The sequence below is a fragment of the Hyperolius riggenbachi genome, chromosome 8, assembly GCF_040937935.1.
Source record: "Hyperolius riggenbachi isolate aHypRig1 chromosome 8, aHypRig1.pri, whole genome shotgun sequence".
In the NCBI taxonomy this organism is placed as follows: domain Eukaryota; kingdom Metazoa; phylum Chordata; class Amphibia; order Anura; family Hyperoliidae; genus Hyperolius; species Hyperolius riggenbachi.
The window spans coordinates 289,858,219-289,880,427 of NC_090653.1; the positions used below are offsets into that span (position 1 = coordinate 289,858,219).

The window sequence follows — 22,209 nt, forward strand, 5'->3', positions numbered from 1 at the left end:
GAAAACGGCGCACCAAACGCAGGGCTAAAGAATATACTATAACGTCCAAGTTATAGTCTTTCAATGCGCTGCGTTAGGGGCACGTTATACGACCTTAACGTCGCATCAAACGCACCGTCCCACTGTGAACTGGGCCTTAAAGTCACGCATTCCTGAGTAGAGTCATCCCAGGATTTCCCCCGCTGGAGGTTGAACCGCGCTGACTTCTCGGTGACCCGCCGCTTATCACGACTTCAGGAATCCTGCGGCCTGACGCAGGGAAATAAAAAAACTGACATGTTTCTCAAGCGTTCCTGAATAGTGGCGGAACGTACGAGACGCTCTCCGAACGGTGTTGGCATATCTTGGACTTTTCAAGAGTCAAGCTTTGTTCACAATTAAAATTGAAATCGCTGACGCCAGTGATTTGATTTTTTGTTTTTTGCACGTTTATTTCTCCTCCCGGCGCTTAGCTGCGCGCTGTGATTTTGTATAAAGCGCTTTTCAAAGCGTTTTTGCAGAGCGATTTGTTTTTTGACTCTCTGACTGGAAGCAGAATAAATGCAATGTATTTATTCATCAAAGTGCTGGGGAAATCGCTATACAAATCGCTTTTGCAAGCGCTTTGCGATTTCCCTATACCTTCCATTGAGGCAAATCACTCCAAAAATGGTACAGGCAGCGCTTTAGTGAGCGGATCGGAATCGAACCGCTCAGATGTGGTCACTCTCATAGGAAATCATTGCACAAGCGCTTTTAAGGGCGATTTTTGAAAATCGCCAGTGCTTGAAAAAAGGGTTAAAACTTCCTAGGAGTGAACAAACCCTTATTGTATATATTTTACTGATATCGGCCTTTCACAGGAAATTGAGAAAATCCAGGTGAGGATGAATGGGTCAGGCCTCTGTGACTGACCCGGTTTCTATTGTAGCCCAACTTCTGTCTATCTGCAGATCGTCTAAAGCCTGGCACACACATGCAATTTTGATTGGCCAATTCCCTGTAGAATGAGAGCTTACTTACGTAATCCGTTTCTAGTATTGAGGACACACGTAATCTCGCCGGCTGTCGTAGAACGATGGATGGAGGTGCCACCTGTGGTCATTGTCCTCTCCTAGGACGAACTCCGGGTGACAGATGTCCCGGTCTCTGGCAATCTGGTGAAATATTGATTGCAGTGTAAGCGGTGATTGGATTTGGCAGGCCGAGACGGTGGAGGATATAGTGGCCACCTGCCCCATCGCGGACAATTAGACCATCGATGGAGAGAAGATTCTTATTCCACTTGATGCAACTTTTTTTGTTTTGCATCTTGCCTAGGCTTTCAATCATGATTGGCCAATCACTGACCAATGTTACCACCTGCATGTAGTATGAGGGCTCACAGACATGGAATACTGTATGCAGATTGTGCAGCTAAACACTCACATTACATGGAAGGGGTAAAATTAGTCAGTTGTTCGCCAACCATAATTGAAAGTGTGTACCAGGCTTAAAGGGAACCAGAGACGAAGCACCCTTGTGTATTTTACCATATATATCAGTAAGAACATTAGAGAAAACACTTACCATGCTCTCTGTTTCATCCTTCACTGCTAAAAGTGTCTGTTATCAGCTGTGATAAGAATCCCCGACTGAGCATTCAGTCTGGCTTTGCAGGGAATAATTATAGCTGAGTCATTATAGCAGAGCCACAAGGGGGCAGGCTTGGGCTTGAAAAGACACCAGAGAAGACAGACTCAGCTATAATCTTTCCATAGCAAAGCTAGACTGAGTGCTCAGTCGGGGATTCTTATCAGAGGTGATAACAGTCAGATTAAACAGAGAACAATGAAACAAAGAGTAGATTAGGTGTTTACTGTCATGTTCCCACTGATTTATAAGGTAAAATACAAGAGGGTGCTTCATCTCTGGTTCTCTAAGGGATGAGCGATTGTCCACTGAGCACATTTAAAGTAAACAGCACAGCGATGGTCTGTCGATTGTATCGTTAGTAGAAGCGCGAGAATGAGGAATAGGAAGTGCAAAAGTTGCCTCGTGTCTACTTTGAATGCAGCGACTGTTTGTCATCGTTCGATATCAACGACTAACACTTATCCACTGCGTCCAAAGAAAATTGCAATCGGCATCGCATACATGCTGCGATTTTCTCTTTTTATCACATTTAGATGCGATTATCACACATTTCTGATGCTTACGCAGCACATGTGCATTTGTGAATTCTGATGGGAAGAAATATTTGACTGAATTGTAAAAATAAAGTGCTGCGTTTGCGTTTTCCCAAAAATGTAATTGCGTCAGTGGGAAAAGGGCACATCAATTACAATGTTAATCGAGGCTTTGTGATCGGCAAACCGCGTGCGATCCAGAAATCTTAACGAGATGCGGTCTGAGGAAAAGGGGCCTTTGTTAGAACAGCGAAGCTTCCGTTTGTGTGACTGCTGGGACTTGTTGTTCTGCAGGCAGTGAGCAGTCTAATACTGCAGATGATCAGGACATTGCTGAGAGTTGTAGTTCTCCAGCAGCCGGTAATCCCGGAGCTGGCAGCCTGTATGATGTCACGGTGGTATGTGGAGGTGTGTAAACACGCGTGTGCAGGCGTGCAGCGAGCTGGAATGTGCTGTGTGTGCAGGTGAAGGCTGACGAGAAGCGGTGATGGAGGAGAGCTGAGAGCTTTCATCTAATGCCACTCATGACAGACATACCCACACACTGCCAGACCTCAATCGCCTGAAGGACTCCTCCCACTGACCTCCTCTCCTGATGTACTCTGTGCTGCTGGAGGACTCTGCTCCTCCCTCTAACTCTCCTGATATACTCTGTGCTGCTGGAGGACTCTGCTCCTTCCTCTAACTCTCCTCTCCTGATATACTCTGTGCTGCTGGAGGACTCTGCTCCTTCCTCTACCTCTCCTCTCCTGATGCACTCTGTGCTGCTGGATGACTCTGCTCCTCCCTCTAACTCTCCTCTCCTGATATACTCTGTGCTGCTGGAGAACTCTGCTCCTCCCTCTACCTCTCCTCTCCTGATATACTCTGTGCTGCTGGAGGACTCTGCTCCTTCCTCTATCCATCCTCTCCTGATATACTCTGTGCTGCTGGAGGACTCTGCTCCTCCCTCTATCTAACTCTCCTCTCCTGATATACACTGTGCTGCTGAAGGACTCTGCTCCTCCCACTAACTCTCCTCTCCTGATATACTCTGTGCTGCTGGAGGACTCTGCTCCTCCCTCTGACTCTCCTCTCCTGATATAGTCTGTGCTGCTGGAGGACTCTGCCTCTACCTCTAACTCTCCTCTCCTGATATACTCTGTGCTGCTGGAGGACTCTGCTCCTTCCTCTAACCCTCCTCTCCTGATATACTCTGTGCTGCTGGAGGACTCTGCCTCTACCTCTAACCCTCCTCTCCTGATATACTCTGTGCTGCTGGAGGACTCTGCTCCTTCCTCTAACTCTCCTCTCCTGATATACTCTGTGCTGCTGGAGGAATCTGCTCCTCCCTCTATCTAACTCTCCTCTCCTGATACACTCTGTGCTGCTGGAGGACTCCTCCCACTAACTCCTCTCCTGATATACTCTGTGCTGCTGGAGGACTCCTCCCACTAACTCCTCTCCTGATATACTCTGTGCTGCTGGAGGACTCTGCTCCTTCCTCTAACCCTCCTCTCCTGATATACTCTGTGCTGCTGGAAGTTCTGCAGATATGTTACTCTGATTTATGACATATGTTGCTCCTGTTAGTGGTGTTTGCTTTGTTAGTGATTTATGGGTTGTGTAATGGAGCCCACATTGTGCAGCAGTGTAACAGGAAGAGGTTGCGAAGTATAAAGCGATGTTAGTGGGTGAAGCAGAGTCCTCACAGGGAGTGAATACAGCTTCTTACATCGCAATTAAAACACTGAAGTGTAAAACAAAAATAGTGACATGCTTACCTCAGTATTAGCAGCCTTAGGTTGGTCTAGAGCAGGGGTGACAAACTCAAATACAAAGTGGGCCGAAATTGTACACTGGGACCCAGTCCATGGGCCAACAATGTCTACTGGTTACCTTCCTCCATTATAAAGTTCCCTGGCGTCTAGAGACCCCCACACTCACCTATACAGTTCCCTGGTGTCTAGGCCCCCCCTCCCTTCTCTATACAGTTCCCTGGTGTCTAGTGGTTCCCTCCCTCTTCTATACAGTTCCCTGGTGACTAGGGCCCCCCTCCCTCCTCTATACAGTTCCCTGGTGACTAGGGCCCCCCTCCCTCCTCTATACAGTTCCCTGGTGACTAGGGCCCCCCTCCCTTCTCCATACAGTTCCCTGGTGTCTAGTGGCCCCCTCCCTTCTCTATACAGTTCCCTGGTGTCTAGTGGCCCCCATCCTCCCCTATACAATTCCCTGGTGTCTAGTGGCCCCCTCCTTCTGCTATACAGTTCCCTGGTGTCTAGGCCCCCCCTCCCTTCTCTATACAGTTCCCTGGTGTCTAGTGGCTCCCTCCCTCCTCTATACAGTTCCCTGGTGTCTAGTGCCCCCCTCCCTTCTCTATACAGTTCCCTGGTGTCTAGTGGCTCCCTCCCTCCTCTATACAGTTCCCTGGTGTCTAGGGCCCCCCTCCCTTCTCTATACAGTTCCCTGGTGTCTAGTGGTTCCCTCCCTCTTCTATACAGTTCCCTGGTGACTAGGGCCCCCCTCCCTCCTCTATACAGTTCCCTGGTGACTAGGGCCCCCCTCCCTCCTCTATACAGTTCCCTGGTGACTAGGGCCCCCCTCCCTTCTCCATACAGTTCCCTGGTGTCTAGTGGCCCCCTCCCTTCTCTATACAGTTCCCTGGTGTCTAGTGGCCCCCATCCTCCCCTATACAATTCCCTGGTGTCTAGTGGCCCCCTCCTTCTGCTATACAGTTCCCTGGTGTCTAGGCCCCCCCTCCCTTCTCTATACAGTTCCCTGGTGTCTAGTGGCTCCCTCCCTCCTCTATACAGTTCCCTGGTGTCTAGTGCCGCGTACATTTGAATACGGCGCTGGTAGACTTGGGCGCAGGATCCAGCTGTTAAATGGCTGGTCCTGCTTCTGCACAAGTCCGAGGCGTTTTAATTACTATTCCCCCTCCAGGCCGACATGGATAGTGGGGGAATGAAATAATTCGGCTTCCAGCGATTGCTGGAGGCCGAATTATTGTGTTTTTTAAACAACTTCGGCTCCGTCGACCTTCCTCACTGAGCGCCGCTATAGACTGATTCCCATTACAGTCTATGGCGGCGCTGGCTGCGCCCAAAGCTAGCAGCGCTGAAAAGCACTGCTCCGGTCTAGTGCCCCCCTCCCTTCTCTATACAGTTCCCTGGTGTCTAGTGGCTCCCTCCCTCCTCTATACAGTTCCCTGGTGTCTAGGGCCCCCCTCCCTTCTCTATACAGTTCCCTGGTGTCTAGTGGCTCCCTCCCTCCTCTATACAGTTCCCTGGTAACTAGGGCCCCCCTCCCTTCTCTATACAGTTCCCTGGTGTCTAGTGGCTCCCTCCCTCCTCTATACAGTTCCCTGGTGTCTAGAGGCCCCCCTCCCTCCTCTATATAGTTCCCTGGTGACTAGGGCCCCCCTCCCTTCTCTATACAGTTCCCTGGTGTCTAGTGGCCCCCTCCCCCCCCCCCCCCCCCCTTTACAGGTCCCTGGTGTCTAGTGCTTTCTCCCTACCTCCCCCATATGCCTTACCTGGTGATCTAGGGCTTCACCTCCAATATAGCTTCCCTGGTAGTCTAGAGAGGGCCAAACATAATGCAAAGTGGGGAAACTACTTGAGGGACAAATTTAATGGCTCTGAGGGCCAGATTTGGCCCACGGGCCGGAGTTTGACATGTATGATCTAGAAGCTTTCTAGACCCTACTGCAGCCCACCAATCCAGCACTGAGATCCTCATTACCTATTCAACTCAGCGGATGTCAGATTAGTGTCTTCTGGACTCCCTCCCGGCTGTGCACAAGAGTATCCACACTGGGCATGTGCAAGCAAGACTCGCACATGCTCAGTAGAACTAAGCCACTTGCGCATGACCTTTTTCCTTAGCGCATAAGCACCTCATTCTACTGAGCATGTGTGGACTTTACTCGCACGTGCTCAGTACGGAGTCCAGTCATTCACAGCCAGATGAAACCTATTTCACTTACGCTGAGATGAAGGTATAGAGCAGGCATGGGCAAACTTGGCCCTCCAGCTGTTGAGGAACTACAAGTCCCACAATGCATTTCAGGAGTCTGACAGCCACAGTCATGACTCATAAAGGCAAATGCATTGTGGGATTTGTAGTCCTGTAACAGCTGGAGGGCCGAGTTTGCCCATGCCTGGTCTAGAGGGACCCAGCGCTGGAGTAGTGGGCTGCAGGAGGGTCTGGGAGGGCTCTGGATGGTAGGTAATGAGGTAAGGTACCCACACACCTTTCAGTCTGCCACCAGATCGACACTCCTATAGATCCCTCTGTGATTGAATCTGAAGAGAGAGAGAGATCCTTTCGCTTGCCCAGGGATGATAAGATATGCAAATTCTTCAGAGTTGATGTACATTTTTATGCAAATATTTGCCGTTTGAAAATGGACCAATCAATTCAGACCCAGGTTTAGGTTGATTAGTCCTTTTTCAAGCTGCTTATATTTGCATACATATTTGCATAATAAGAAATATTTGCATCTCATTGATCACACACCCACTCGCTGCACAGCGATTTCTAATAAATTTAAGCAGAGGAACTATAACCTCAGAACTTCATCCCAATCAGTAGCTGATACCCCCTTTATTCAGAAAAGGTAAAGATTTCTGGTGGGAGATCATCAGGGGGGTCTGTATGGCTGATATTGCGGTGAAACTCCTCCCACTGTGTGATGTCAGGACCATGGTTCTGATAGTTTCCTGTCTGTGAACCTCGTTGCATTGTGGGAAATAAGATGTCTGCAACTGCCAAGCAAACGAATTTCCTTCTGTGCATATGTATAGCTATAAAAAAACAACCCTCAAAGGAGTTATCAGGGAAAAAGGTACAAAAGCTTTACTCACCTGGGGCTTTCTGCAGCCTCTTGCAGCTGACAGTCCCACGCTGACCGCTCAGCTCTCTGCCGCCGTCCCGCTCTCGCCGCTCTGTATTCAGGCCGACCTTACTGTGGTTGTGCGAGGCGCCGCTGTCAATCATGGCCACTGCGGACTGCAAAGGCGCAGTAAGGCTGACCCCCGCGGTTGCCCTGAATACCAAGCAGCGAGAGCGGGACAGCGGAGGTGACAGCGTGGGACAGTCGGCTGCAAGGGGCTGGAGAAAGCCCCAGGTGAGTAAAGCTCCTTTGTACTTTCTTCCCTGCTAACTCCTTTAAAGAGAATCTGTATTGTTAAAATCGCACAAAAGTAAACATACCAGTGCGTTAGGGGACATCTCCTATTCCCCTCTGTCACAATTTCGCCGCTCCCCGCCGCATTAAAAGTGGTTAAAAACAGTTTTAAAAAGTTTGTTTATAAACAAACAAAATGGCCACCAAAACAGGAAGTAGGTTGATGTACAGTATGTCCACACATAGAAAATACATCCATACACAAGCAGGCTGTATACAGCATTCCTTTTGAATCTCAAGAGATCATTTGTGTGTTTCTTTCCCCCCTGAGGGGGGAGTGCATAGCAGAACCACAACACTGAAGAACTTGGCAGCCTTCCAGACACAGGCTGACAAGTCTGACAAGGGAAAGATACATTGATTTATTACAGAGACTGTGATAGTACAAAGTGCTGCAGTAAGCCAGAACACATTAGAATAGCTTTTGGAACTTGTAGGATGATAAAAAACAGGATGCAATTTTTGTTACGGAGTCTCTTTAAGGCTGGTTTCACAGTGGGACGTTGCGTTTTAGGGGACGTTATAGGGCACATAACGTGCCCCTAACGCAACGCCTGGTGGTGTTGGAGCAGGACGCTACCAAGAGCCGCGTTACAAGCAGCTCTTGGGCCGCCTGCTCTGTTGGAGGTGCTGCGGAGACCACGTGAGCGGAGCTCTCTGCATCACGTGGTCCCGCCAGCCAATCAGCGGCCGCTCCAGGATGTAAACACTGCAAGTGCAGTGAATAATAAGTAGCCATGTGCCTGGCTACGTAGCGGCCTCTCCCCGCCTCTTCTCCGCCCTTAAATTAAAAAAAAAAAATCTACTGAGCATGTGCAAACAGTCTAACACGGCTTAGCCGCGTGGAAATACTGCATGCAGTACGTTCTCTTGACGTGCAGCGTTACAATGTAACACAACGTGGGCACTGTGAACAGCCCATTGATTTATCATTACTGTGCGGTGGGCTGCGTTACAGGCTGCTCTAATGTGCGCCTGTAACCTCCCACTGTGAAACCAGCCTAAGTAACCACACACCATACAATTTTTTAAATAACTTTTCCATTCAAGAATTGCAGTCAATTTTTCTGATTGTAACATTTCAAAAATCTAAATTTTTCCTCAATTATGATAGAGTGAAAACTCAAAACAAATTGCCTGGGTCTGTACATCAAGAAATTGTCAAGCTTACCACACACCATTCAATTTTCATATACATTGATCAGAAAAATCCAACACTCCTGATCTTCTTTCATCGAATAAAAAGAGGAAATTTGATCAGATTTATCAAATGAATGAAAAAAAAAACCCTTTCGATTTTTTTTTTTTTTTCAGTACAACCGATCTTGCCTATCGAATTGGTGTAAAATTGGATCTTTTAATTGTACCTTTAGAATTTCACATTGTTAGGGGGTTTGGTTACACATAATGGCAGTTGGTGCTGCCTGTTTTTTGTTTGTTTGTTATGCCTGCCAGCAGTACAGATGATGACGTGCTGGTTGATTGTGGATCAAACTATATGAACGAATTACATGGTGAATATCAATGATTTGTTGATCTTTCCTATATTTTAACGTCTCACTTTGCAATGCATTCATTTTATTTTTATTTTTCCCCTTTTTGCTAAAGTTTCTCCTCCTAGTACCGCCGACCGATCCTTTTGACTGGTTCTGGATGGATATTAATCAATCTGGTATCCATATTGCGACATCGATCTCTGACAGATTTGATCATTATGAACAAAAGCACCCTAACTTTTTGAAAGTGGACCTGAACTCTTGCACAGGACAAAAGGAAAAACTACAGAAATGCACCCTGTATGAATTTAGAGCGTTTAGCCTGTCTAATTTCCCCCCCCCCCCCCATCTGTGTCTAATCACCACTGTAATTCGATCTGTCAGCTTTCAGCCATGGCAGAGCAGCTAATTGGTAAACACAGAATGTTAACCCTATGGCTGCTTCCATGAAAGCAGGAAGTAGACACACTGCCGTTTTTTTGCAGGATTTGTATCAGCTGTAACAAAGAAATGTTTTTTTCTTTTCAGGTTATTATGCTGTTGCTAATCTTTTAGAGCAGAGAGGAAGTTGTGAGTTCAGGTCCGCTTTACGTATCCTGATCACCAGATCATCCATAGATTGCCGTCTGTCCCGTCTGCTCTTGGTTCTCAGACAGGTTTAGAGAATCTGAAGAAGAAATTGAAAGTTTTTTGTTAAGTAAACAATAAGTCATTTTCTGTGTTTCCCGTGCAGCAGATCGCCTGGGGTGGGCGCGCGGCTGCTGTGGCACTGCTGGCGGTGGAAGGCGGCCAGGAAAGATTGTGTCAGGTTGTGATTTATTTCACAGACACAATGTAGCAGCATATTTTACATGATGAGACCTGCAGATCCACAGCCTCCTAAAGCAGACCTCCGCCTCAAACGTTCAGTCTCTTGTGTGGGGGGAGGAGGGACCTGTCTGACTGATGGGAATGGATCAGTGATCTCTGTACAGCGCTGTGGTATATGTCAGATCTATATAAATGTATAATAATAATAGTGTGTGACTGTGGTGAGGACATTAGAGTGTAAGCTCCTCTGGTGCAGAGACTGATGGGAATGGATCAGTGATCTCTGTACAGCGCTGTGGTATATGTCAGAGCTATATAAATGTATAATAATAATAGTGTGTGATTGTGGTGAGGACATTAGAGTGTAAGCTCCTCTGGTGCAGAGACTGATGGGAATGGATCAGTGATCTCTGTACAGTGCTGTGGAATATGTCAGAGCTATATAAATGTATAATAATAGTGTGTGACTGTGGTGAGGACATTAGAGTGTAAGCTCCTCTGGTGCAGAGACTGATGGGAATGGATCAGTGATCTCTGTACAGCGCTGTGGTATATGTCAGAGCTATATAAATGTATAATAATAATAGTGTGTGATTGTGGTGAGGACATTAGAGTGTAAGCTCCTCTGGTGCAGAGACTGATGGGAATGGATCAGTGATCTCTGTACAGCGCTGTGGTATATGTCAGAGCTATATAAATGTATAATAATAATAGTGTGTGACTGTGGTGAGGGCATTAGAGTGTAAGCTCCTCTGGTGCAGAGACTGATGGGAATGGATCAGTGATCTCTGTACAGCGCTGTGGAATATGTCAGAGCTATATAAATGTATAATAATAGTGTGTGACTGTGGTGAGGACATTAGAGTGTAAGCTCCTCTGGTGCAGAGACTGATGGGAATGGATCAGTGATCTCTGTGCAGCGCTGTGGTATATGTCAGAGCTATATAAATGTACAATAATAATAAGTAAGTAATACATTATGTGTGTGGGTGTGTGTGTGTGTGTGTGGGGGGGGGGGGGGTTCCGTTAAAAAAGCCTCAGGGGGCCACATTAGGCCAACGGGCCTTAGTTTGAGGACCACTGGTTTAGCCTGTCCAATTCCCCCTCATCTGTGACTAATCACAACTGTAATTTGATCTCTCAGCTGTCTGCTGGCTGCCTGGGCAGAGCAGCTAATTTGTAAACACAGAATGTTAACCCTATGTCTGCTGCCATTAAAGCAGGAAGTAGACAGATTTATTGCAGGATTTGTATCAGCTGTAAGAAATCTTTTTCTGTAACGGATTATTTCCACTAGCTGGATGCGATTGCATTGCGTCCCTCCGCGGGTGACTTTGGGTTGTCTTCCGGAAGTCCGGATGTGGCGGTCTGTGATTGCTAAGAGGAATCGGATGCGTGGTGCAAAAATCTGCTGCATGCCATCCATAATTTCTGCAGGTCGCATCAGGAATGAAAATTCGCATGCAATGGAAACGACTCCACTCACATGCATTGGCTTCAGTTTTGATGCGATGAGATGCAAATTCGCGGCCAGTGGAAAGAGGCCCTAAAGGTTATTACTGTATGTTGTTGCTTATCTTTTAGAGCAGAAAGGGAGTTCTGATGTCTATAAGCTATGATGTCACACAGATTTCTACCCCAGTGCACTCTGGGAGACAAGGTGTTGTTTCTGTTCACTTCGGAACACACGACAAACAATCCACAGTGGCGCACCTGGCAGCAGTAACCATGTCATACCCTGTGATATTTAAGAATGAAAATCCGGGTGAGGCAAACTCTAATTTTATAAATGAATATTATTAGACACATGCCACTTTAATTGACGTTCCATTCCATTCAGTGCGTATTTACCCAGCACTGTTTTTGACACCGTGTCACTTTATAGATGTTAAGTAAATCGGGGATGGTTTTCTATGACGCACTCACCTGCTGGATTTATCGCAGACAGGAAATGATTGTAGCGTGTTCCTTCTCCCCTCCCCCAGGTACCCCTCCACTCTGTATCTGCTGCCCGGACCACAGCCTGGCCTGTGATTGGCAGGTTACAGATTCATCAGAAGCCGCAGGGTTGGAGCAGGAAGTAGAAGTTGCTGTGTTGAGGCTTTTTAGGCCGAGTATCAGACGATAACTCGGCAAAGAGAGGGGGGGGGGGGGGTAACTTTCTGTCTGTGTCATCAACACTGTAAATTTGGAATATGTTTCAATGTATTTTGTGTTCAGTAGATTATCTTTATCTGTTTATAAACGCTTTTAAAAGATTTACAGGAAAATCGCTTATCAAATAGGGTTAGAAGCCCAGGCCCCAGACATTTCCTTCATCACAGACTGCCTGTGCTTTACACTGCAATTCTCTCAGAGGTTCAGTCTGTGCCCTGCCCCCTCGCACTCTGACCAGCAGGCTGAGGCAATGTAAGCAGCAGACTCCACCCACAGAGCCTGAAACTGACTGCTAAAAGCACAGCTGCCTCTGGCCATGGGCTCAAAATATAAGCGGAGTTTTGGCTGCAGGCATCACATTTCACACGGATCCCTAACATTGGCGGGCCAGATAATAAGCTGTTAGACCTTGGAAAAGTGAACTTGAAGTGAGAAGGATATGGAGGCTGCCATTTTTATTTCCTGTTAAACAATACCAGTTGCCTGGCAGTCCTGCTGATCTATTTGGTTGCAGTAGTGTCTGAATCACACACCAGAAACAAGCATGCAGCTAATCCACTCACACTTCAGAGTACCTGATCTCCATGCTTGTTCAGGGGCTGTGCCTAAAAGTATTTGTTTAAAAGGAAATGAAATAAAAATGGCAGCCTCCATATCCCTCTCACTACAGGTCCCCTTTAAGATAAGGTTGTATTATCTCACACCGCCGGCCGCTGCGGAACGCCTGGACCGTCCCGCCATACGGCTGCGTCTCAAGCCCTTTATGCGTTCTTTGCTTTTGTTTGGCTTGGGCCGCTCAGCATTGATTCCAGTAACTGCAGCACTTCTGTGATTTTTCTCTCTCTGTGAAGTGAAAGTCTTTTGTGAAAAATTCCAGGAAATTAGAGAAAGTTATTAAGTTACCTCTTTATCGCCCCTGCGCTTGGTATGATGTTACTGCAGGAATCTGCCTCTTTATTGCCCCCTGTAGGTGGTGAGGTGTCACTGCAGGCATCTGGATTTCTACCACCCACTGTGGTGTGACATCACTGCAGGCACCTCCCCCAAAGTGTGGTCAGCAGGAGAGTGGCAGGGGTCAGGAGGCTGGTGTGTTGCAGGGAAGGGGCAGGAGGCTGCTGCACAGTGGGGTTAGGGTCAGCAGGCTGGTGCACAATGGGGTTAGGGGCAGCGGGCTGGTGCACAGTGGGGCAGGGGTCAGGAGGCTGGTGCACACTGGGGCAGGGGTCAGGAGGCTGGTGCACAGTGGGGCAGGGGTCGGGAGGCTGGTGCACAGTGGGGCAGGGGTCGGGAGGCTGGTGCACAGTGGGGTTAGGGGCAGCGGGCTGGTGCACAGTGGGGTTAGGGGCAGGAGGCTGGTGCACAGTGGGGTTAGGGTCAGGAGGGTGGTGCACAGTGGGGTTAGGGTCAGGAGGCTGGTGCACAGTGGGGTTAGGGGCAGGAGGCTGGTGCGCAGTGGGGCAGGGGGCAGCAGGCTGGTGCACAGTGTGGTTAGGGGCAGCAGGCTGGTGTACAGTGGGGTTAGGGTCAGGAGGCTGGTGCACAGTGGGGTTAGGGGCAGCAGGCTGGTGCACAGTGGGGTTAGGGTCAGGAGGCTGGTGCACAGTGGGGTTAGGGGCAGCAGGCTGGTGCACAGTGGGGCAGGGGGCAGCAGGCTGGTGCACAGTGGGGTTAGGGGCAGCAGGCTGGTGCACAGTGGGGTTAGGGGCAGCAGGCTGGTGCACAGTGGGGTTTAGGCAGCAGGCTGGTGCACAGTGGGGTTAGGGTCAGGAGGCTGGTGCACAGTGGGGTTAGGGGCAGCAGGCTGGTGCACAGTGGGGTTAGGGGCAGCGGGCTGGTGCACAGTGGGGTTAGGGGCAGGAGGCTGGTGCACAGTGGGGTTAGGGTCAGGAGGGTGGTGCACAGTGGGGTTAGGGTCAGGAGGCTGGTGCACAGTGGGGTTAGGGGCAGGAGGCTGGTGGGCAGGGGGCAGCAGGCTGGTGCACAGTGTGGTTAGGGGCAGCAGGCTGGTGCACAGTAGGGTTAGGGTCAGGAGGCTGGTGCACAGTGGGGTTAGGGGCAGCAGGTTGGTGCACAGTGGGGCAGGGGGCAGCAGGCTGGTGCACAGTGGGGTTAGGGGCAGCAGGCTGGTGCACAGTGGGGTTAGGGGCAGCAGGCTGGTGCACAGTGGGGTTAGGGGCAGCAGGCTGGTGCACAGTGGGGTTAGGGTCAGCAGGCTGGTGCATAGTGGGGTTAGGGTGAGGAGGCTGGTGCACAGTGGGGTTAGGGGCAGCGGGCTGGTGCACAGTAGGGTTAGGGTGAGGAGGCTGGTGCACAGTTGGGGCAGGGGGCAGCAGGCTTGTGCACAGTGGGGTTAGGGGCAGCAGGCTGGTGCACAGTGGGGTTAGGGTCAGCGGGCTGGTGCACAGTGGGGTTAGGGTGAGGAGGCTGGTGCACAGTGTGGTTAGGGGCAGCGGGCTGGTGCACAGTGGGGTTAGGGTCAGGAGGCTGGTGCACAGTGGGGTTAGGGTGAGGAGGCTCGTGCACAGTGGGGTTAGGGGCAGCAGGCTGGTGCACAGTGGGGTTAGGGTCAGCAGGCTGGTGCACAGTGGGGTTAGGGTGAGGAGGCTGGTGCACAGTGGGGTTAGGGGCAGCAGGCTGGTGCACAGTGGGGTTAGGGGCAGGAGGCTGGTGCACAGTGGAGTTAGGGGCAGGAGGCTGGTGCACAGTGGGGTTAGGGGCAGGAGGCTGGTGCACAGTGGGGTTAGGGGCAGGAGGCTGGTGCACAGTGGGGTTAGGGGCAGGAGGCTGGTGCACAGTGGGGTTAGGGTGAGGAGACTGGTGCACAGTGGGGTTAGGGGCAGCAGGCTGGTACACAGTGGGGTTAGGGGCAGCAGGCTGGTACACAGTGGGGCAGGAGGCTGGTGCACAGTGGGGTTAGGGGCAGCGGGCTGGTGCACGGTGGGGCAGGCGGCAGCAGGCTGGTACACAGTGGGGTTAGGGGCAGCAGGCTGGTACACAGTGGGGCAGGAGGCTGGTGCACAGTGGGGTTAGGGGCAGCGGGCTGGTGCACGGTGGGGCAGGGGGCAGCAGGCTGGTGCACGGTGGGGTTAGGGTGAGGAGGCTGGTGCACAGTGGGGTTAGGGTGAGGAGGCTGGTGCACAGTGGGGTTAGGGTGAGGAGGCTGGTGCACAGTGGGGTTAGGGGCAGCAGGCTGGTACACAGTGGGGCAGGAGGCTGGTGCACAGTGGGGCAGGGGGCAGCGGGCTGGTGCACGGTGGGGCAGGGGGCAGCAGGCTGGTGCATGGCATGGAATTGGGCTGCAGACTGGCAGGAGGTGTTGGCAGCCAGTGCTGTGTCTTGCAGGGACAGTCCTCTCTTATCACAAGTCCTTTCATCTTCAGCTGTGGAGTAGCAGGGGGCGTGGTCGGGCTGGAGTAGGAGGGGGCGTGGCTGGGGTATGGGGCGTGGCCAGGCTGGGCTGGAACTTGCTGCTGCTGCCTGTGTCACACTACAGGAAGATCTGCATTCTCTGCTCAGCCATCAGCTGCTGGGATTAACCCTTGCTGAGCTCCTCCAGTGTCTGCAGGGAATCCCCAGCTCCTGACACTGGCGTGCCCTGCGCCCCTCGCCTCCCCCTGGGGGATCCTGGGTAAGTTGTGCTCCTTCCATGCCTGTCCCAGCAGGGGATCCTGGGCGTCAGGTGAGACGATGCCCCCCTCCAGCCTCTGCTAGGCTCCAGAGAGTGCTGCAGCCAGCCCATGTCCTCTCCTGACTCCCTGCTCTTATAGCTGGCTCTCCAGGGAGGCAGGTCCAGGACAGCCATGCTGGGAGAGGATTGGGGGGCTCCAGGGTGGGCTGCAGGCCATTGATAAAGGGTACAGGCAGAAGTGCTTAGCCTGGTTCCTTTATCTCTACTTTGTGCCCTCTTGATAAACTTGCTCTGCTCTGTAGGAGGCTGGCAGGCTGTGTGTATAGAGGTGGTATGTATGGTGCAGGTTGGCACCCGGCACTGCAGGAGGCTGGCAGGCTGTGTATGGAGTGAGCAGGGATGGTGCAGGTTGGCACCCCGCTCTGTAGGAGGCTGGCAGGCTGTGTGTATAGAGGTGGCAGGTATGGTGCAGGTTGGCACCCGGCACTGTAGGAGGTTGGCAGGCTGTATAGAGGTGGCAGGTATGGTGCAGGTTGGCACCCGGCACTGTAGGAGGCTGGCAGGCTGTGTATGGAGTGAGCAGGGATGGTGCAGGTTGGCAACCGGCTCTGTAGGAGGCTGGCAGGCTGTATAGAGGTGGCAGGTATGGTGCAGGTTTGCACCTGACTCTGTAGGAGGCTGGCAGGCTGTGTATAGAGGTGGCAGGGATGGTGCAGGTTGGCACCCGGCTCTGTAGGAGGCTGGCAGGCTGTGTATAGAGGTGGCATGTATGGTGCAGGTTGGCACCTGACTCTGTAGGAGGCTGGCAGGCTGTATAGAAGTGGCATGTATGGTGCAGGTTGGCACCCGGCTCTGAAGGAGGCTGGCATACTGTATTGAGGTGGCAGGTGGGCACCCGGCTCTGTAGGAGGCTGGCAGCCTGTGTGTATGGAGTGGGCAGGTATGGTGCAGGCCGGCACCCGGCTCTGTAGGAGGCTGGCAGGCTGTATAGAGGTGGCATGTATGGTGCAGGTTGGCACCCTGCTCTGTAGGAGGCTGGCAGGCTGTGCATGAAGTGGGCAGGGCTGGTGCAGGTTGGCACCCCAGCTCTGTAGGAGGCTGGCAGGCTGTATAGAGGTGGCAGGCATGGTGCAGGTTGGCACACCGCTCTGTAGGGGACTGGCAGGCTGTGTGTATAGAGTGGGCATGTATGGTGCAGGTTGGCACCCGGCTCTGTAGGAGGCTGGCAGGCTGTGTATAGAGGTGGCAGGTATGGTGCAGGTTGGCACCCGGCTCTGTAGGAGGCTGGCAGGCTGTATAGAAGTGGCATGTATGGTGCAGGTTGGTTCCCTGCTCTGTAGGAAGCTGGTAGGCTGTTTGTAGAGGTGGCAGGCATGGTGCAGGTTGGCACCCCGCTCTGTAGGAGGCTGGCAGGCTGTATAGAGTGGGCAGGTATGGTGCAGGTTGGCATTTCTGGGGCAATGCTGGCTTTGTAGAATGGTTTCTGCTCTTGTTTGGTTGCATTTAGCATTTTATCAATGTTCCAATTTCTTTTATTTCTGGACAACTGTGTATTCTGAATCTGTCATGCAGTCACAACACGGGTTGGATACATGGTGTATGCGGTGACTGGTCAGAAGATGGGATACATGTGGGGGGGGGCTGGTTGGAGGTTGGGGTGCATGCTGGGGTCTGGTTGGTGCAGGCGGTGCATGTGGGGGGCTGGTTAGAGGATGAGGTGCATTGGTTGGAGTGGGGGGTGCATACAGGGGGCAGGTTGGAGGAAGGGTGCCTATGGGGGGCCGGTCAGAGGATGCTGTGCCTGCCTGGGGAGTGGTCAGAAGAGGGTTTGCCTGTGGGGGCTGATCAGAAAAATGGGGTGCCTGTGGGGGCTAATCAAATGATGGGTCACTTGTGGGCTGGTTGTGAAATGGGGGTCTGCTGGGGCTATGCGAAGAATGGGAGGTTTGTTGCACAAAGCGATGCAGCCACTGGCCAGATAATTTTTTATTTTTTTCCCCTTGGGTTTTACACAGAGTAGCTTCACTCAGGCACCTTGTTGTATTTAAAGATACCACTATAGTCTTTGAAGCTGTAATGCCAATTATCTGTGACATTCATTTTATTGGATATTCAAGAATATCAACAGTATTTTATAACCTTTTAGCTATAAATAGTTTTCTTAAACAGTTCTCCTTTAATGCTGGGTCGGGGGACGGTCAGTGAGATGTAAATCATTTGGAGTTGATGCGCAAGGATGCGAATTCTGTATTTGCATACAAAATTTACGGAATCCTGCGTCAACTCAGAATCCTTTGCTTCTCATTGTCCGTCCCTAATGAGTCAGAACCCCAGGTCTTGGTCGGAGGCGGTATCTGAGGCAGAGGGCATGACAGAGAAGGCAGAACCTCAGGTCTGGGTACGGGTTCTGGGTCGGAGGCAGTATCTGAGGCAGAGGACGTGACAGAGGAGGCAGAACCCCAGGTCTGGGTACGGGTTCTGGGTCGGAGGCGGTATCTGAGGCAGAACCCCACGTCGGGGTACGGGTTCTGGGTCGGAAAGCGGTATCTGAGGCAGAGGACGCGACAGAGGAGGCAGAACCCCAGGTCTGGGTATGGGTTCTGGGTCGGAGGCGGTATCTGAGGCAGAGGACATGACAAGAGGCAGAACCCTGGGTTGGGGTACAGGTTCTGGGTTGGAGGCGGTATCTGAGGCAGAGGACGTGACAGAGAAGGCAGAACCCCAGGTCTGGATTACGGGTTCTGGGTCGGAGGCGGTATCTGAGGCAGAGGACATGACAAGAGGCAGAACCCTGGGTTGGGGTACGGGTTCTGGGTCGGAGGCGGTATCTGAGGCAGAGGACATGACAAGAGGCAGAACCCTGGGTTGGGGTACGGGTTCTGGGTTGGAGGCGGTATCTGAGGCAGAGGACGTGACAGAGGAGGCAGAATGCCAGGTCGGAGTACGGGTTCTGGGTTGGAGGCGGTATCTGGGGCAGAGGACATGACAGAGGAGGCAGACCCCAGGTCGGGGTACGGGTTCTGGGTCGGAGGTGGTATCTGAGGCAGAACCCCAGGTCTGGGTACGGGTTCTGGGTCGGAGGCGGTATCTGAGGCAGAGGACATGACAAGAGGCAGAACCCTGGGTTGGGGTACGGGTTCTGGGTTGGAGGCGGTATCTGAGGCAGAGGACGTGACAGAGGAGGCATAACGCCAGGTCTGTGTATGGGTTCTGGGTCGCAGGCAGTATCTGAGGCAGAGGACATGACGGAGGAGGCAGAACCCCAGGTCGGGGTACGGGTTCTGGGTCGGAGGCGGTATCTGAGGCAGAACCCCAGGTCGGGGTACGGGTTCTGGGTCGGAGGCGGTATCTGAAGCAGAACCCCAGGTCGGGGTACGGGTTCTGGGTCGGAGGCGGTATCTGAGGCAGAACCCCAGGTCGGGGTACGGGTTCTGGGTCGGAGGCGGTATCTGAAGCAGAACCCCAGGTCTGGGTACGGGTTCTGGGTCGGAGGCGGTATCTGAGGCAGAACCCCAGGTCTGGGTACGGGTTCTGGGTCGGAAGCGGTATCTGAAGCAGAACCCCAGGTCGGGGTACGGGTTCTGGGTCGGAGGCGGTATCTGAGGCAGAACCCCAGGTCTGGGTACGGGTTCTGGGTCGGAAGCGGTATCTGAGGCAGAACCCCAGGTCGGGGTACGGGTTCTGGGTCGGAGGCGGTATCTGAGGCAGAGGACATGACAGAGTTGGAAGCCACCAATGGCCGCCTACACGTTTCTCACTCGGGGTTTCCTCCTGTTGTTTCCGGGTGTTAGCCAGCTGCAGTGATTGACACACGAGTGACACCCAGACAGCATGTGACACAGACATGTGACACTGGCTGCCTGCTTCCTGTGTGAAGGACTCTCACTTCCTGCTATCACTTGTCTTCTGATAGTAAAGGGGACCTGTCAGTGATGTCACGCTTGTCATCTGGTATCATTGACATTCGCTACGTGGTGACTGAGTAAAAAGTCCTGCTTGGTTTCAGCTTCTTTGCTTTAGCGTCCCAGCGAGGACGAGCCGCAGGACTGAGAGGGTCAGCTGGCTAATGTCTGACATCACAGACTGCAAACAAAACGCACCTGAAGTGAGGTGGAAGTTGGGGCAGCAAGCGTACAATTCTGCTGATCTTCCGGGTCTAGTCCTACCTGTGTCACTAACCTCAGAACCAGTCTGCAGGATAGGTGCTCTTACTGCTGGCTGCATGCTTATTCCAGGTGTGACTCTGCTGGCTGCATGCTTGTTCCAGGTGTGACTCCGCTGGCTGCATGCTTGTTCCAGGTGTGACTCCGCTGGCTGCATGCTTGTTCCAGGTGTGACTCTGCTGGCTGCATGCTTGTTCCAGGTGTGACTCCGCTGGCTGCATGCTTGTTCCAGGTGTGTCTCCTCTGGCTGCATGGTTGTTCCAGGTGTGACTCCGCTGGCTGCATGCTGGTTCCAGGTGTGACTCTGCTGGCTGCATGCTTGTTCCAGGTGTGACTCTGCTGGCAGCATGCTTGTTCCAGGTGTGACTCCGCTGGCTGTATGCTTGTTCCAGATGTGACTCCGCTGGCTGCATGCTTGTTCCAGGTGGGACTCCGCTGGCTGCATGCTTGTTCCAGGTGTGACTCTGCTGGCTGCTTGCTTGTCCCAGGTGTGACTCCACTGGCTGCATGCTTGTGCCAGGTGTGACTCTGCTGGCTGCGTGATTGTTCCAGATGTGACTCCGCTGGCTGCGTGCTTGTTCCAGATGTGACTCCGCTGGCTGCGTGCTTGTTCCAGATGTGACTCCGCTGGCTGCGTGCTTGTTCCAGGTGTGACTCCGCTGGCTGCGTGCTTGTTCCAGGTGTGACTCTGCTGGCTGCTTGCTTGTCCCAGGTTTGACTCCACTGGCTGCATGCTTGTTCCAGGTGTGACTCCACTGGCTGCATGCTTGTTCCAGGTGTGACTCCGCTGGCTGCATGCTTGTTCCAGGTGTGACTCTGCTGGCTGCATGCTTGTTCCAGGTGTGACTCCGCTGACTGCATGCTTGTTCCAGGTGGGACGCCGCTAGCTGCGTGCTTGTTCCAGGTGTGACTCCACTGGCTGCATGCTTGTTCCAGGTGTGACTCCACTAGCTGCATGCTTGTTCCAGGTGTGACTCTGCTGGCTGCATGCTTGTTCCAGGTGTGACTTTGCTGCCAGCATGCTTGTTCCAGGTGTGACTCTGCTGGCTACATGCTTGTTCCAGATGTGACTCCGCTGGCTGCGTGCTTGTTCCAGGTGTGACTGTGCTGGCTGCATGCTTGTTCCAGGTGTGACTCCGCTGGCTGCATGCTTGTTCCAGGTGTGACTCCACTGGCTGCACGCTTGTTCCAGGTGTGACTCCGCTGGCTGCACGCTTGTTCCAGGTGTGACTCCACTGGCTGCATTCTTTGCATTAAATTTGCATGCCAGGCAAAATTTTAAGCATCTCACTGACCCGCTTTACACCTGCATTAAAAAGTACCTGAACTCAGAACTTCCTCTCTGCTGTAAAAGATAAGCAACAGCATAATAATCTTTAAAAAATGTCTTTATTACAGCTGATACAAATCTTGCAATAAATCTGTAGTGTCTTCTTCCTGCTTTCAGGGAAGCAGATATAGGGTTATCATCCTGTGTTTACAAATTAGCTGCTCTGCTGTGGCAGTCAGCTGACAGATGAGAGATCAAATTACAACTTGTGGTTAGTAACAGATGAGGGGGAATTATGGGATAAGATAAACGTTTATTGTATCAAAAAAAAAAAAAGACAAAAAACCTCAATAAATAAACACAGGGTACATTTCTCTGTTTTTCTTCAGTCCTGCGCAAGAGTTCAGCTCCACTTTAATTCAGTGACTGGCATGAAACTTTGTCAGTTTTAGGAACACTATGGAATACATGAACACAGCGATTGCACGTAGTAAGTGGCTGACGCTTTCCAGTCTGGAGTAACGCAGGATTCTCAGACTCCTACATACAGACATATGATGTACCTGCGTTTGTATCCTTTGCAGCCCTGGCAGGTGGCTGCGGATTGGTGATGGTCACCGCGAGAGCGCCCGCGTGGTGTTACCGTAGCAACGGACCACAAATAGGATGTGGCTGTTGCTAGCGCTCGCTGTTCCCTCCTCGCAGCCTGTCAGCCACAATAGATAGCGACCTTGAGGAAACGCGTTCTCTCGTCCCCCCTACGCAGCGCCGCGGGGAGGGGGGGCGCGGGGTGGCCAAAGGCAATACACAGGCGCTACCCCCACACTAAAGAGGAACTCCGCTCAGCTGTCCTCTGAGGGTGACGTCTAGTGTCCCGCCGCAGCCGGTTCAGAATTCACTGACATTTAAAGAGGCCCTGTAGTGACATATAGCAGAATGCAGTAAAGAGGACCTGTAGTGACATATAGCAGAATGCAGTAAAGAGGCCCTGTAGTGACATATAGCAGAATGCAGTAAAGAGGCCCTGTAGTGACATATAGCTGAATGCAGTAAAGAGGCCCTGTAGTGACATATAGCAGAATGCAGTAAAGAGGTCCTGTAGTGACATATAGTAGAATGCAGTAAAGAGGCCCTGTAGTGACATATAGCAAAACGGAATTCAGTACAGAGGCCCTGTAGTGACCTATAGCAGAATGCAGTAAAGAGGCCCTGTAGTGACATATAGCAGGATGCAGTAACGAGGCCCTGTAGTGACCTATAGCAGAATGCAGTAAAGAGGCCCTGTAGTGACCTATAGCAGAATGCAGTAAAGAGGCCCTGTAGTGACCTATAGCAGAATGCAGTAACGAGGCCCTGTAGTGACATATA

General features: G+C 51.8%; 1 protein-coding gene across 5 annotated transcripts in view; it reads left to right on the plus strand.

Annotated features, from left to right (window-relative positions):
• The window catches only part of RXRA (retinoid X receptor alpha), a 312,302-nt gene that overhangs the window by 170,222 nt on the left and 119,871 nt on the right, over positions 1-22,209 (plus strand). Inside the window, exon 1 of one of the 5 annotated variants that reach the window (XM_068249139.1) lies at positions 15,328-15,408. The exons of the other annotated variants lie outside the window; for them this stretch is intronic. The gene's annotated coding sequence lies outside the window, so the exon portion shown is untranslated. Of the gene's footprint in view, positions 1-15,327; positions 15,409-22,209 lie in introns of those variants that run through there. 5 annotated transcript variants of the gene reach the window in all.